This window comes from Globicephala melas, chromosome 18 (genome assembly GCF_963455315.2).
Source record: "Globicephala melas chromosome 18, mGloMel1.2, whole genome shotgun sequence".
Lineage (NCBI taxonomy): Eukaryota > Metazoa > Chordata > Mammalia > Artiodactyla > Delphinidae > Globicephala > Globicephala melas.
Genome location: NC_083331.1, coordinates 66,592,918 through 66,610,636, shown reverse-complemented (window position 1 = coordinate 66,610,636; position 17,719 = coordinate 66,592,918). Strand labels below are relative to the sequence as shown.

The 17,719-nt window shown below is 40.0% G+C and overlaps 1 pseudogene; it reads right to left on the bottom strand.

The window, feature by feature from the left end:
• Positions 1 to 1,881: 1,881 nt before the first annotated feature.
• LOC115853298 (large ribosomal subunit protein eL8 pseudogene) lies at positions 1,882 to 2,388 on the bottom strand (annotated as a pseudogene).
• Between the last annotated feature and the right edge of the window lie 15,331 nt (positions 2,389 to 17,719).

Sequence of the window (17,719 nt, the reverse complement as noted above, 5' to 3'; positions counted from 1 at the left end):
GATTGTTTTTACCTTTGTATTTCAAAACGTTTCTAATATTGGGAGAATACCAATGTAATTATTATAACTTTTTTTTTTGGTCACAGCCTTTAAGGAGTTATCAGAATTATAAGTTATAAAAATATTATTTATAAGTTACACAAAATAGGTCTTTTCCTTTTTTTCCCCTAGTGAATGAAGAAAAGGGCTATCATGATTATTGTGTACATATAAATAGAATAAATGCATTTGTTAAAAGATGCAAAACTTATTTTTGTTTTTGTTTTTTTTTTTTTGGAGATTATTCTCTTCTGGTATTATTTTGATCCTAAAGGAATGTTTTTAGAGAATTTTTGTTTACCATCCCAAAGATGATCTTTAAGCTAGTGATATGAAGAAAACTGCTGTATGAAATTTAAAAAATTCAAGTATTCTTACAACAAAGACGAAATGAGCACGTCTTTTTAGCCTGGATGGAATGAAGCCACGTGACGATTTATAGTGTGCACTGACATAGCCATTAAGAGCTCTGGAAGCACTACTTGTGTTGAAGGATGAGGCAGATGGGGTGTTCTAGAGAACAACCAGAGGGTTTATTTTGGCCTCAAAGCTGGTTACTATTGTAAGAGATAGCAGACTGGGCAACAGCTGCAGCAGAAGGGCCTCCACAGACGAGCCTGATATATTATTTTAAGAATTTTCTTCCGAAGCCAAATCATAACACCTCATTTCTTTATATGAAGTAGAAAACACATTTTCTTATTGGACTTGCTTTCCCAGAAAATGGTAAAAGTAAATTCATAAACTTAGATCATATTGTATATAAAAATGGTGGAGCTCTTCTTTCAACGATACGATGAAACATTACATCATTGTCGTGTACCTTGTCGGTACAGACATCTCTCTGCATAAGTGGCATTCCTTAACTGATCCCCTGGTTCATTTTTTAAATTCAGTTGTATGGCAGAGCCAGCAATACTCACCAAATATTCCATGGACTCCCCTAATTCTCAGTCTCCCTTTTAATTGACTTGGGGCCAGGTGTCTAGATTAGGCCAATGGGCCACGAGCAAAAGGGACTTTTGTCACTTCTGGTCCAAGGCAATTAAAAACAAGTCTAGGTTTCCATAATCTTCTTCCCTTTGGTGGTGACCATTTTGACATAGAGGAGTCACAGAGGGAGGCAGCCTCCATCACTGAGTCACCATGTCAAGGAGAGCAGCTGCTTCAGACATTTTATAAATCGGAAAGAAACTTTTGCTTTGAGAAGCCACTGAAATTTTGGCATTTATTTGTTACTATAGCTCAGGCTAGTGTGATGCTGATTCTTATAAGTCTTACAACCATGATAGAACTACTAACCCATTCACCACTTGTAGTGTTGAGATAATCCCACAGGCAGGGAGACTGATATCTGATGTAGATGTGGTCACATGGTGGCGTTCCTGGGGGCCCTATTTAGGCATTGCTCATTTGCTGCCATGCTCTTACTGGGTGAGCAGAACTGTCCTAGGAGCTTTGACGATATAAACAACAACATCAACAACAAAATGATCTTAGTCCTAAATCCGTTCAGCCCAAAGATGAGTAGCATACACTTCCTCCCTTCAATAAACTTATAGTCTGGTAGGAGAGGTTTAGGACAGGTACCAAGTAACTAAAATACAAGGTGGAGCAACAAAGAACGTTTTCTAGACTTGAGGAGATTATAAATTGTAGATTATAACTTAGAGAAGACACATCACTCACATTAACTCAATTTAAAAAACAACATGCGTGAGTTTGTGTGTTCTAGGGTATAGTAGCACTATGGGAATTTGGAGAGTGAAGATACTGTTATGAGGTTGAGGTTTTTGAAGGATAATTTGTATTTTTATGTACAGAAAAGTTAGCATTGTGCTTTTATCCCAGTTTGGTGGCAAGATCTTTAGCCTTTGCCTTTCCATCTTGGCAATGAGAGCCACAGATTTTTTTTGGACCTGTGATATTGCCTCATAGTGATGGTGGATCTCTGAATATCTGTCATTATAACTGGTCCTGATAGCTTCCACCAGCTTAGCTAGAGCTCCTCTGTCTTCCGAGTTAACCTGTGCGAAGAGTCTTTCTGAAGATGAGACATCTCAGCCTGGCCCTTCCCTTGAGAATGAACTCGGGAACTCCCCTTTCATGGCCCAAGGCAGGCAGGAGGCCAGCGAGCTCAGTGGGGTCCACAAGTGTGCCATTGCCACCTTCTGAGCCTTCTTGTTCTCCACAAGGTGGGGACAACATTAACACCTGCTCAAAGGACAGGTGGTCTCAGTGGGGACTTCCCCTTCGTGGGTGGCTTTCTCCTAGCTGGGACAACAGCTCCTGCTTTTGTTTTGTCTCTGGGCTGGGCTCGTGGGCCAGCTTAAGCAGTTGAGTAGCCATTTGGACCCCTCCCACCCCAAGGCCTGGGTGAACTGTTTCACCAAAGGGGGCCCCTTTTGGACACTCACGGAGGAGAGCCTTTGCCACTGACAAAGCGGATGGCACAAACAGTTGCGTGCCCCATTTTGCAGGCCTACCTGGAAATGATAATTGGCTTGTGACTTAAACACTTTAAAACATTTTGCTAGCATTTAAAGTTTTGGTCAACATAATATATATATACATGTTTCAAATCAACAGGTCCCGTGTCAGGCCTTTTGCCACCAAGTCACATGATGGTTTACATTTGTACGGGGCTTTTCCAACTTATTCTTAGAGAAATATATCTGACCACTCAAGGGCAATTTAAATCTGTACTTCTAGATTTCAACATTTGTAATATGACTGCAATATTTAATGTTTCCACCGTAGTAGATTTTTTTCTTAATTGAAAGGAGCAGATCAAATCAATTTTTATCACTTTTCTTTTTGCTGAGAAAAAATGAATTTTTCATGTGCTATAAAGACAGCACCAGCCCTTTTTGTCCCCTTTGAATAAAGGTATGATGTTAGCTATACTATGAAATTTATCCTCAGGATTCTGTAAGTAATTGTACTAAGAGACTGGTCTTTTGTCTCTGGTTTAGCTCTGTTGCTCTCTCTTACCCAACCTCTTATTAATGTACTAATGAAGAGATAGAAAAGGATAAAAATTGGGGCAGTAGACTATATATATATATATATAGTCTATATAGACTATATATATATAGTCTATATAGACTATATATATATAGTCTCTCTCTCTATATATAGACTATATATCTCTCTCTATATATATATATCAATAGATTATATAAATATATCTGTATATAATATACCTATCTATATATATTTATATATACAGATAATATAAATACAAATCTATCTACATATTATATATATATGTATACATATATATAAATAAACCTAGGCCTGATATGCTTTTCATAAGAACTATTGTTATATGATTGTTTTAAGTGTCCATTATATATCCTCTGAACCAAATTTTCTAGTTTTTATTATATTTTCTCCTAGAAAGATAAATGAGGCATTCCATAGTGGAATAAAAAACAGATTTGGCTTTTGGGAGTTGGGAAAGTTCTGGTAAAATGCCAAGTGCTGAGCTGCAGGTTTTCAAAATTGTTTATTTTCAAACCTACAGATGTAGAAAAATATCACATAAAGCCTCATGTCATTGCTTCTGACAGGGAAATAGGTCAGCTGCCCAGGTGGTGTCTGAGGGAAAAAAACACGGAAATAGGTAATGTGTAAATCTTGTTTTCAGCTCAGACTCTTTTTGCTGTGTAAGAGGCTCTGTGGGATTGAAAATCATCACTACCACTCCTTGATTATTGTCTCTTAATCTGGTGGTCTGACTTTTATGGTTGTGGTCACAGTTATTTGAAAGATCTGATTTTTTTAAACTTTGGAAATTCTAAATTAATTCAGTACTGATATATTCATGGTAACCTATAAAATCAACTCTTGTTCCCAAGGGGCATGGGCCTAGATCCCTTTTAATAGCAAATCGGTGTGGAATTCTAAATGCCATTATTCCGACTTCAGTTCATATGGTGAATGAACTGAATGCCCATAATGTGGGAAGCAGCAGTGGTGCGCACTGAGGGCAGGATGGAGATTTCTAGACCTGAAGGATGCCAGGTAGAAAAGTGTGGGAGGAAGGCCGGGGAGCATAAGCCTCCCAGAGATGGGGGAGAAACTCCCAGGGTTGTCTTTTCCCACATGGGGAAGACACATTTCATTAGCAGAACTGGTGGTAGCTGTGTTCTTTATCTTGTAGACAGATGATGTGATGTAAGGCGGATTCGCTACAGAGATGGGTAGTGACACTGTTTTGGAACCATTTTAAGTCATAACAAGTAGTAATGGGGGAAGTCACTGCAGTCAGGGGGTGCCCCAACCATCAGATATCTGGAAGGGAAGGAGGTCAGGAAGGTGGTGGGGTAGATTCAGACAGAGATTCTGGGATCCAAGAACATGTGGGGTTGACCCTGAAAAGACAAGTCCTCAGTACACAGGGAAAGGATTTCTGCAGATAAGCCTCTTGCCCCATCTACAAAGCTACCTAAAGTGCCCTGATAAGCTACAATTTGGAGTTTGATGTGTCTCTTTGGAACTCCATTCAACATGAGGCAAAGCTCGAGTCTAGTATATCAGTGACTTAAACTAAATTGTCAGAAACTTCTCAGAATTTGTTTCAGAATACAGTATATACTCAAAAGATAGAAGTTAAAAAAGGGGAAATGTTTGCAACAAAAAGAATCTTGTTAACTATAAAGGAATCTACCAACACATCTAAGTCCACATCACATATTCTAAATATTCCCCCAAACATCCAAAAGTTCTTGAGTGCTAGCAGGATTTTGTTCACAAATTCTTATTGCTCAAATGAGGCACCGAAAATTCTCATCCTTTTTACAAGTGGACAAACTACAGCTCAGAAGGAGCTGGAGAAGAAAAGATTGTCCAATGTCATAAAGTGAAAACAAAAAAAAAGATCAAAAATTGATTTAACTGCATTATGCTTTGCATAATATTTTTTAAATGGCCATCTGTTTTTGTTTTAGAAATGTATTCCCACTGAGTACATCAGGTAATTCTCCAAACTCAAGAAACTTCAAGGGAAAAGAGAGAGGAGAGAAAGTCAAGCAGATTTTATCTTAAATTTTTGTCTGATTTCAATTTATTAAAAACTGAATGCTACTAATATTAATAATTTTTTGTTTTTTAAAATTGAGGCGAAACTTATGTAACACCAAAGTATACAAATCTTCAATGAATTTTATATACTTGTGTAACCACCACCTAGATTAAGTTTAGAATATTTCCAGCATACCAGAAGGCTTTCTTATTCTCTCTTCCAATCAATACCCCCAGGACCCCCCAAAAACCACACCTCTGGCCTCTGTCTATCCCCATAGATTAGTGTTTCCTGTTTTTGAACTTCAAATAAATGGGATTCTGGCTTCTTTTGCTGAACATTATGTCTGTGAGATTCATCCTTGTTTTGTGTAGCAGTAATTTGTTCTTTTACATTGCTGTGTTGTATTCCATTGTATGAATATACTACATTTATTTATCCATTCTCCTGTGGATGGACCTTTGGGTTGTTTCTGCCTTGAGGAACTATTTCGAATAATACTGCCATGAATGTTCTTATACTTGTCTTCTAGTAAAGACAGCCACTTATTTCTGTTGGAGTTATACCCAGGAATGAAAATACCAAGTCATAGGGCATAACTCTATTTGGCCTGGTAGATACTGCTAAATGGCTTCCATACTGGTGGAAGAATTTATCCTTCCATAGTAATGTATGAGAGTTCCAGTAGCTCCTCTTCAACACTTGGTTTTATCTGTCCTTTAATTTTGGTGTTGAGGTGGGTGTATCTCAGTGTAGTTTAAATTTGCATTTCCCCAATAACTAACAATGTTGAGCACCATAATGAATATTTACCCAGAAATCCACAATCTTACTCCTCTACTTTTATTTTTCTGTTAAGTCTTTTCAGTGCAGCCTATGTATGTAATTATACTCAGGGTAAATCTAGAATTGTGTTGTGTATTTTTACATTAAACATTTTAAAGTTTGTTATGGCCTTCATACTTATCTTTTAAAATGGCTTCTTAATATCCCACTGAGTTTGACGCAGTACAATTTACTTAGCTATTTCCCTCTTGTTGAGTATTATGTTCCTTCCCATTTTCCTCTGGCTCATTGTTGTTCAGAAGGACAAATGGAGATGTATCACCCCAGAAACTATCATTTGTGGAGGTAATGGGTCAGCTAGGTGCTTTGATAAGGGTTTAGTTTTATTTCTAGTACAACCTTCAGAAGTAAGTGTTAGGTCTATTTTACAGATGAGGAATCGGATGCCAGCCTATATTAGCTTGTTTCTTCGTGGAAGATAATTCCAGTGTTTGGATTTGGAAAAAAATTCTGTACAGAAATCAGAATGAACATAAGGTGATCTGACTCTGGGGTTCTACAGAGTTACATTTACCTGAGAGGGTTCATGGCCAGTGAAAGCTTGACACATTTTCTTTAGGATACTGTGGTCACCTAATAAATTATAAGGGCCACATTAATTGTCTTCCAATGGGAGTGAGACCTCTGGGGTTCAAATCTCAGCTCCCACCCTTATTCACTGGGTAATCTTGGGTGAGTTATTCAATTTCTCTTCACCTCTGTTTTCTCATCTGTAAAATGGATATAATAGCCACCCCCAGGGCTGCTGTGAAGATAAATGAACTAATATGTAGGAAACCTTTAGCATAGTGCCAGGCACATAGCACTCAGTGAGAATCAACTCAGATTCAATCATCCCCTAATTTTCCTATATCTTCCCAATACTATAAGGCTCATTATTTTTAGCTAGAAGTCACCTTAGAGATCATACAGGCTAGTGCTTTACAAACTTGCTCATTTCTTCTTCCTTTTTAAACAATGGACTCTTTTTTTCCTAGTACAAGGTACGTGGAACTCTAGCATCTAAGGCTGCTGCCACTGGCTGCCAGTGAGCACATGACCTTTCTGAGCTGAAGCCTCCTCTTTTATATTCCTCAAGGAATAGGGTGAAGGGAGAACGCATTCACAATCAGAGGTGTTACTACCTCGTTACTATGCCAGATAGGTGGTGTTGTAAGCATGGATCTGGGCCCAAACCCATTCATTTTATCCATGAGGATGCTGAGTTCTATGGCAGTTGCCAATGACAAGGAAACTTAAAAGTGGCAGAATTAGAACTTGAACTTAGAGTCAGTGGATTTTCAGCTATGCTGGTTACATTTTACTGCCTCTCTAGCAAGAAGAAGGAAACGATGGGAAGAGCACTGGACTTGGAAACAGGAGACCTGGGTTTGGGTCTTGGCTTTGCCTCTAGTTTTATAATCATCAGGACACTTGCTATCATATTTGTCCAGCTCACAGGCTTCCCCTTTCTCTACAGACTACCCTCTTCAAGTTTGTGCCAAACGGCTCCACCCTTTGTCCATAGCTAATGGGCACTGTTTGATTATTTTGAAGGAAAACTGGCTCCTTAGTCCTCAAAGGTCCACTCCTATGTAAAATGCAGGTGTAGGTCTAATTAGAATCAGCTGATGGAATTATGTTGCCCTTGGTAAACTTGGCTAGAAATGAGATTCCTTCTGAATCTTGACACAAATCTATTTTTTAAAGAGTAATAATACCCTGGATGCCATAGGCTTAAATATGGATTTGTAGTGTCACAATTAAATTCTATTCTTTGTTGGCCCAAGGCTGGTCTTTCACCTCTTTCAAGAGTCAGTCTTTGGGATGTCCTTAGCATGCATGGGAATTCTTTTCTGATATGGCCCTATATGATTTTCTTGCCTCATCTTCCCCCACTGCCAAGTATGTACACACTCAAATACTTGTCGCTGCCCAGATACTCCATACTCTCCTTGCTTTGCCTTTGAACGTGATCTACCTTATCGCCGGAATGCCCTCTCCTGTTGGGCTAACTGCCGTCTATTGCTCAAGACCAAGTTCCATGTGTCAGTTCTTCTGGATGGCCTCTCCTGACCCAGCTGGCTGCCCTCCTCTGTGCACTCATAGATTACAACCTACTGGTGTTCTGTTGTGGTGGCTGGTTCTCTTGTATGGCTCCCCCACTAACTGTGAGCTCCTTCAGTGTAGAAATGTAAACTATTCATCTCAGTATTTCTATGACTTAGAAGAACCGATGGTATAACAAAAACAATTCATAAATATTTGCTGAATGAATAAAGAATGAATAATTCTTCCTGACAGAAGACAAATACTATAGAGACATTACATAGTGGTGGTCAGTCCTGTTGTAACCTCTGTTAGAATTGAAACTGTGACCTTTAATAAGTGACTTCCTGAGATTCAGTAGTTTTAAAACAAGTTTCAGTAAGGTGCCTTTGAACTTGAATTTCTAGTTCTTTTGGAATTTAAAATCCCTTTGCTCACTTTTGTTTCTGAAATTGTTATAAACCAGAGGCAATCTCAAATTCAATCTGGTTGGGTTATTATATAAACCTACTAATTACTTGTCTTCAGGCTTGTATTTGCACTTATAACAATCATATACATTATTAAGATTTGGAAAAAGTATTCCAGAACCCAATGATGCAAGACTGCTACCACCCTTATTAAAAAGAAAGAGTAAATTGAGTAGATATTTGCTCTTTATTCCTATTTAGAGAATGTTCCCATGTCAAGCTTCATTAAATAGAGAAAGCCATTAGAATTGTTAGGTTTTTAAGTTCCTTAGTCCTTTCAAACAATGGTTCTTATCAACAAAGTGGGTATAGAGGAAATATACCTTAACATAACAAAGGCCAATATATGACAAGACACAGCTAACAACATATTCAATGATGAAAAGCTGAAAGCTTTTCCTCTAAGATCAGAAACAAGGTGCCCACTCTTGCCACTTTTATTCAACATAGTACTGGAAGTCCTAGTCACAGCAATTAGGCAAGAAAAAGAAATAAAGGCATCCAAATGGGAAAGGAAGTAGAAGAACTGTCACTGCTTGCAGATGACATGAAACTATATATAGAAAACTCTAAAGACCCCCACAAAAAAATTGTTAGAACTAGTAAATGAAGTCAGTAAAGTTGCAGGATACAAAATGAATACATCAATCTGTTGCATTTCTACACACTAGTAACAAATTATCAGAAAGAAAAATTAAGAAAATAATTCTATTTACAACCGCAACAAAAATAATAAATTACCTAGAGATTATCATACTAAGTGAAGTAAGTCAGAGAAAGACAAATATCATATGATATCACTCATATGTAGCCTCTAATTTAAAAGATACTAATGAACTTTATTTACAAAATAGAAACAGACTTACAGACATCAAAAATGAATTGATGGTTACCAAAGGGGAAACATGGGGAGGGGCGAATAAATCAGGAGCTTAGGATTAACATACACACTACTATACATAAGACGGATAACCAGTAAGGACCTACTGTATAGCACAGGGAACTCTACTCAATATTCTGTGATAATCTATATGAGAAAAGAATCTGAAAAAGAATGAATATATGTATAACTGAATCACTTTGCTGTATACCTGAAACTAACACAACATTGTAAATCAACTATACTCTGATAAAATTAAAAAAAAATTACCTAGGAAAAAGTTTAACCAAGGAGGTAAAAGATCTGTACACTGAAAATTATGACACTGATGAAAGAAATCGAAGGAGACATGAATAAATGGAAAGATATTCTGTACTCATGGATTGAAGAATATTGTTAAAATGTCCATACTACCCAAAATAATCTACAGATTCAGTGCAATTCCTATTAAAATTCCAATGGCATTTTTCACAGAAATAGAACAAACACTCCTAAAATTTGTATGGAACCATAAAAGACCCTGAATAGCCAAAGCAACCTTGAGAACAAAGCTAGAGGCATCATATGTTTGTAGATAGAGAGGACAGATTGTTGCTAGAGGTGGGCGATGGGGAGTGGGTGAATAGGTGAAGATGGGTAAAAGGTACAAACTTGTAGGTATAAAATAATTAAGTCATAGCGATGTACTTTACAGCATGGTGACTATAATCAAGAACACTGCATTATATATTTGAAAGTTGCTAAGAGAGCAGATCTTAAAATTTTTTTATGACATGGAAAAAAATGTGTGACTATGTGCGGTGATGGTTGTCAACCAGACTTATTGTGGTGACCATTTCACAATATATACAAATGTTGAGCCACTGTATTGTACACTTGAAACTAATATTTCAGTTATATATCAAAAAATCATCTTAAATTTCAAAAATTAATACTTGTTTCTTTGCTTCTTTGTTTTTGACCAGAACCACATAGCATCACCAAAATTGTCTACTCAGGAAGAATTTGTAATGAGTTTATATGATGAGATTTCATTGAGTTAACTACCTCCCCCAAATAACATCCCTTGTTTTGAAAACCTTGAAGTTCAGATAGCTGTTATTCCTTTGTTAATTTGTCTTCTAAGTGAAATGCAAAGTCCTGTCAGGTAAGATTTATTTTTATTGTGGCAGTGGTGGGGAAGTGAAGAAATTTTATCTATATTCTGTTTTCTGTTATTCAGATATATCATTTTCCTATAGTAACAAGGAATGTAGGAAATACACTGTGCTTGTTTAAAGTTTCACAAAATATCCTCTAGTTTCTAATGTTGTGTTTGTGGTCCATGTTGATCGATCATATCACATGAAAGTCTGTCTTTGGGCCTCTCGCCTTCTGAGATGGCCCGTATTCTGTCTGTGGAGTGTGTATCTTCCTGAATAAACCTTCCTTTTCTTTACTATGGTTCGCTCTTGAGTTCTTCCCTGGGTGAAGCCAAGAACCCACACTTGGTGGCCGTCCCAGGGACTCGCCTGAGACCTGGGACGTGACCCTTCTCTCCAGCCCCATATTCTTTCCTGCAACATCTTTTCTGGTGCCCAGCTTGGGACCTCAGAGGGCATAATCTTGATCTTCCTGTTGGGCTATGGCTCCTCTCTGGAGCGTGGCTGTGACCTGTCCTGAGCCATGTAGATTCAAGTAGGATCTCGCAAAGACCAGTTCTCTGGCCAGAAAGGAGCCCACCAAGACCAAGACTTTTCTCCCCTCGATCTTTCTCATTCTCCTATTGCTCTGTCTCTTTGGACTTGAGAAGATCCACCAAGACGACATCCAAATTAAGACCACGTGACAAGCGTTGACAACTCGGTTGGGTGAATTTCCCCTCTGTGTCTCCTCGAGCCCAGTTCCCCCTCCCTACTTGTTTTTAGTCCCAGTTCGGTTCCAGGACGCTGGAACTACGTCGGCCCACGTTGGGGGGACTCCTTGAGTCCTCCTCTAGATTTGCAGCCGGCCCTCCCCGAGTGCTCTCGGGCTTATGGCCTCATTGCGCCCCCAAGAGGATGTTGGGGGAGAGCACTTCCGTTGTGGAGGTCACAGGCGGACTTTATCAACCCCTGAGCGGAGGTAGCGGGCGAGCACCTTTCTCAGTGGGCTTACGAACCTCTGGCCTAGGAAGTGTCATGGCTGTACACCTTCCTTTCTCTTCTGGGAAGCGTCGTGGCTGCACACCTTCCCTCCTTTCCTGGATTTCTCTTATATCCTCCGACTTCTCTCTTGACTTCTTGGACTATTGGTCCTTGAGCTTCCTTGCTGGCTTTGCCAGTAGGTTGTGTGTTGCCCTTTACGTCTGTGGAGAGGTAGGCCTCCTCAACATCACAAGGACCATATCCTGAGGGGAGCTTTTGCCTTGTATTGTTATCACTGCCTTGTGGCACTCCAGCCCTACCCTTCGGCTCTATTTGTTTCTCTTTCTTTTGTTTCAGTGATAAAGGTAATCCATTTAGTTGGCTCAGGGCCTAGGTCTCCTCTCTCTCTCTCTGAAGGATTTAGGCCCTGAAACTCTGGTTGCTTTTTCGCCCACTGGCTCTGGTTCCTTTCCCTGACTAATCCAAGGGGCCTACTCAGGCTCACCGACCAGGCAGATATCGGGTGCTCACAGGGACCCCACTGTTGACACTGGGAGAACGCCAGGACAAATAACTACCACCTTGCCAGGATCCATCAGACTCTTGTCAAGACATCCTAATAAAAAATGGGGGCAACTACAAGCACCCCAAAGGACTCCCCGCTAGGATGCATATTAGCTAACTGGGGAAAATTTAGACAGGATGGTTTAAGAAAAAAATTAATTTTTATTTGCAATACTGCATGGCCCCAATACAAAATAGGGGACCATGACATCTGGCCAAAAAAAAAAAAAGGGTCACTGAATTACAATACCATCTTGCAGCTGGACCTATTTTGTAAAAGGGAAGATAAATGAGGGGAAGTCCCATACATCCAAGTGTTCATGACCTTATTCCAAAATCCAGGTCTAAAGAACTCCTGCCAGGTGTGCTTGGCGCACATCCCTTCAAAGTGCCTTCTTCCCCCACAGGAGGCTGATGTTTTATTTATTTATTTATTTTTAAATTAATTAATTTATATTTTTGGCTGCGTTGGGTCTTCATTGCTGCGTACAGGCTTTCTCTAGTTGCGGTGAGCTGGGGTTACTCTTCATTGTGGTGCGCAGGCTTCTCATTGCTGTGGCTTCTCTTGTTGCAGAGCACAGGCTCTAGGTGCACGGGCTTCAGTCGTTGTGGCTCGCAGGCTCCAGAGTGCAGGCTCAGTAGTTGTGGCGCGCGGGCTTAGTTGCTCTGCGGCATGTGGGATCTTCCCGGAGCAGGGCTCGAACCCGTGTCCCCGGCATTGGCAGGCGGATTCTTAACCACTGCGCCACCAGGGAAGTCCTGAGCCTGATGTTTTAGATGATCCTCTTATGAGTCCACCTCCTTGGGGTCCATAACCGAGAACTCCTACCTCCCCCAATTCTGACCGGTACACTGTCTCCTGGACTGTTTAACCCTAATGCCCCATCTGGGGAGCTGGAGACCCCAGCCCACCATGAATCAGCTCATGGATTTGGCCTTTGGAGTATTTAACAATAAAGATAGTGTTGAAGAGGCAAAATGGATTCAGGGACAACAGCTAAAAGCACAATTACTGGAGGCAGCTCTACCCCTGCACCACCTCAGATGGTAACACCTCAGGGTTACCATCCCTTGGGAAGACCCATGGTGAGGACAGGATCCAGGAAGCCTGGATCGGAGCCACTGTCTCACTGAGAAAGTGTCGGTTTTAAGTGCAGCCAGAAGGGCGACAGGAAGGGCAAATACTCCCTCTGTGGGAAAAATCCACCGAGACCCTGCCCGATATGAAAACGAGGAGCCACTGGAAATGGGACTGCCCCCAGTCCCAAAGGGGACTTGGGGCTCCCAAATCGATGATGACTGGGAGGACCAAAGACTGACAGGGCCCGGGACCCTCCCTGGCTCCCAAAGGACACCTGATCATTTCTCCGGAGGAGCCTTGGGTAACCGTTGACATGGCAGGTAGGAGAGTTATTTTCTTATTAGATATGCGGGCTGCCTGCTCTGTGCTGATTTCCCTGGACCCTCGTTCTCCCAATTCTGTATGATAATGGGGATTGATGGAAAGCCCAAAACCAAGCGATTCACCCCTCCCCTCCACTGCTCGCTAGGAAATTTTACCTTTGCACTTCATTTTCTGCTCGTGCCTGAGTGCCCTGTCCCCTTGTTGGGAAGGGACTTGCTCACTAAATTCCAGACAACAGTCCAAGCTGGAGACCCTTATGGGTTAGAAAACAATTGCTCTTGGCCGGAGGAATCTACCTCAGTCCCAAGCCAGAGGAGGTCTCCATTCCACCCCAATCTAAGTTCTTAAACTATGGGCTGTTAAACTTGTTCACAGTGTTAAAATGTCACCTTCTTCTGCATTCCCCAGCACCCAGACTTCCAATATCTCTTTTCCTTTGAGTGGACAAATCCAGACAATGTAATGCCATGAATGCCTCCACTCTCTGTGCTTATAAAATTCAAGCCTAGGGTGCCTACAGGTTAGGAATGGAATGGACAAAAAAAGGGGGGGGGAGCTAAAAATTGTCCACTACCTTCAGAAATGGGATCACATGAGGCTGCAGGCAAACCTCTGCAGATCAAAGACCTGACTGAGGGCCACAATTAAAGAATTTCTTAAACCCAGGGAGGAACCCCCAAAGTGTTTGAAAATAGAGTACCAAAATGGGAGGCTACTGGTATGACTAAACTAAGCATACCTGTTAGGCATTTTGGGGGAGACCTTCTCCCCTAAGCTAAATCAGGAAAAGTAAAACATTCCAACATAGGTGAATGGGTATATCAGTCCTTCAATATCACTGAGGTGGCCACCCAATTCTTTGAGGGGGAAAAAAACCCCAAACCTGTCCTTGTTTTACAAATCTAGTCTTTATAGGACCAGAGGTGTGGCTCCCAAAATAATCCAAAGCCCACCAATCCTTTTACCTCTCCCCAAACCTTCCCTATTTATCTTAAGAGGTTTATAAGTATTGAACAAAGGGGGAACAAAGTCATCCCAGGAGGAACTTGTCTTTCTCCTCCCATGCCCTTGAAATGCAAATGTTCTACCTGGTTTTCTCCAAGAACTCTTATCTCTGCCATCTTTTTTTTTTTTTTTCTGCCATCTTTTTAAAATACAAATTTTGAAAAACGGGGTGATGTGGAACTTGTCAAACACAAATTGAAATCTTAAGCATCTTTTCCATAAATGTTAGTAAAAAGGGTTTAGCCATCTAGACAAGTGACCTTGATTTGTTCCATCTGCCAGAAACCCAATTTAAATCCACCCTCTTTTGTAACTGATGGGTTTTACATTGTTGTACCTGACTCATGGCTGAAATTTTGGAATGGGAACTATGAGGTCTCTGTTTGTTTGTGTGTTCGTATGTATCTATATGTGGCAATACCACACATCTATGTTGTAGATGTATGGTATTGCCAAAAATTAATTTGTAAAAGGGCTCTATTTAATTGATTTAAAGGAAGTTGAGCACTTATATAAATACTCAGAAATAGAAAATAATCTGGCCAGAATGAATTTCAGGTTCATGTCATCTGGAAAATATTCAGTACTAAGCTGATATCTTGTATTGAAGGTGGCTTAAGCTTGTTTTGATTAATATAGACATGTCTTTAGAGTCATCAATGTTAAGTATATTACTTCTGTTGTACCTAGGCTTACTAGAGGTCAAATAAAACCTTATTATATCTGTTGCAAATTTGTCAGCAAGAAAAGTAACTCGACATGGAAAAACTTTTAAGGGAAGTGAGATATATGTTTTCAGTGAAAGAAGGTTTGAGGAATGAAAAAAAAAACTGAAAAAAGTTGTGCACGATCAGGATTTTCTAAGATTGGATTAAATTTAGTTGGATTAATGGATTTTGCTCGGAATGGGCTGAGGAAAGACTTGCGTTCAGTCTCTGTTAAGAGAACAAAGTTTTCTTGCAATGCTGCTTTTGATAACGGATTGTGTGAGTTTCTTTGCCTTTAAGTGATCTGTATTTGCTTTTGAGATCTCTTGTAACTTTGGTTAAAAAAATAAGTATTGTCTCACAGTGACCTATGATGTTATTTAACCAAATGTTTTGAAACTTTTGGACAAACTTCCCAAATATCAAATTTTAATTAAAGTTCTTTTGACTTCCAGCTAACTTTGGGATGTTTAGAGGGACCCTGAGCACCTCAGAGAGAAATATTTAACTAGTATTATTTGGTGTGTTAAATTACATGGAGAGCATTATCACATGAGTGATAAACCTATGTAAAATATACTCTATGGATGAATGCTATTAATGTAGACATTCTAAACATTATGTAAAGTTTCTAAAATTTGGATATGTCCTGGTATAATCTATAGTTCTAGTAATTATCTTAAAATGTTGTATGTCACAACAGTAACCAAGCTTTTTTATCAATTATACTGTAATCAGATGTCTAACCGCGCTTTTTAAGTTTTCTGTCATTTATAGACAGTTACTGTTGTCCAGATGCTTCATCAGTGATTCATCTTCAAGAAGATTCATAGGAAGGCTATGGAAGCAGTTACAACTGTTCCACAATTGTCATGTGCCAATATTATATAATGTGCCAAAATACATAATTTTAAAATTGTTCTGTAAGTAAAGGGGTCATGGAATAATGACACTCTGGTAGTTGTTGGGATTTTCCTATTGGCTTCATGTGGCAGGTACTGGATATTTCTTACTCATTTTAAATATGTCTCTTTTATTAGAAAAACATTTTTTCTTTTGTCAGAAGAGCCTTCTTCCATTTTCCTTGCTAATAAATAGTTGGCATTTAAAAAAAAAAAAAAAGATGACGACTATGCGAAGATTCCAGTCCATACCACCTTAAAACAAGGAGCTGTCCTGCCCCTGGGTCCCCTAGATCAGGCATCCAGAGATTTTTACTCCCTGACAGGCAGGGTCGACACCACTACTCAGCCCTGAAGCAGCTACAGAACATGGACCGTTGCCTCTCTGCTTCCCATAAGAATATGGGAGTAAAATCTCTTCGGAGGGAATGAAACAGGAAGGGGGCAGGGGATAACCTTTAAAAGAGTGACATAGCCATTGAGGACACGACATAAACTGGTTAGAACCAACTAGGTCCAAGATGGCAGATGACTGACTTCCACCAGACCTTGAGCCTCAGTGTACGCTCATTGTAACACATCAGCAAGCTAAATGACCCACCCACAGGCGCCATGACAGTTCCAAGGCCGACCATAAAAGGCCAAAAAAGTGTGGCGTGGCCCAATTCCTGGAAATCCCCACCCTTTCCCCCAAATAGTTGGAATAATCCTCCCACTCATTAACTTATGAAATTACCCATGCCTATAAAAACTGACAATCCCATACCCTGGGGCCTCTTGCCTTCTGAGATGGCCCACACTCTGTCTATGGAGTGTGTATCTCCCCGAATAAATCTTTCACTTTACTATGACTTGCTCTTAAATTCTTTCCTGTGCAAAGCCAAGAATCCACACTTGGTGGCCGTCCCAGGGACTCTCCTGAGACCTGGGATATGGCCATCCTCTCTGGCTTCACTTTCTTTCCTACAACATGGGCACTAGCAAGATGATTGGCCAGAGACAACTCAGAAAGCTAATCCCATTACCAAAAAACATGAGACTATGAGCCCCATGGCAGAGCAGTTCTCCAGGGTTCCATTACCCTGCTGCTCTCTGTCCAGAGCCCCTTCCCTATAAAGTCTTTTGCTTTGTCAGCAAAATAAATAAATAAAGTCCGTCTTCGTATCAGTCAGCCATAGCTGTGTAACAGCCTCAAAATCTCAGTGTCATACAGCAATAAACATTTATTTCTTGCTCATGAACTTGAGGCCGCAGAGACAACTGTTTCAAGTTCCAATTACACTAGGGTGGCTCTACACCATATAGCTCTCATTCTTCTCTTGGTATCAGCCAGGGCCTGTTGCCTCTTGGTGATAGAAGAATAGAGAACAGGGCTCAGTATGTAACCACATGTTTAGTTCCTACTAACATCTCTTTGGCTAAAGCAAGTCACATGGTTAAGTAGAATGTCAAGGGGTGAGGAGGTTCACACCATCTTTTGTGTAGCAGTAACTGCAAAATCCCACGACAAAGGGCATGGATCTATATCCATGGATGAGGGAAGAGTCGGGACCAATAGTTTTATCTATTACAGTCTTGCACTTTAAAACTTTTGGATGGCATGTGTATTTGGTATATACCAAAATCCATGCTAGATTATGCAAGGTTCCAGCAAAAACTGTAGTATAATCTTCTTCTGTATTGTTTGTTCAAAATAAATTACTTTTAATTAGTAAGGTCACAAATTTTGTTCTCAATAT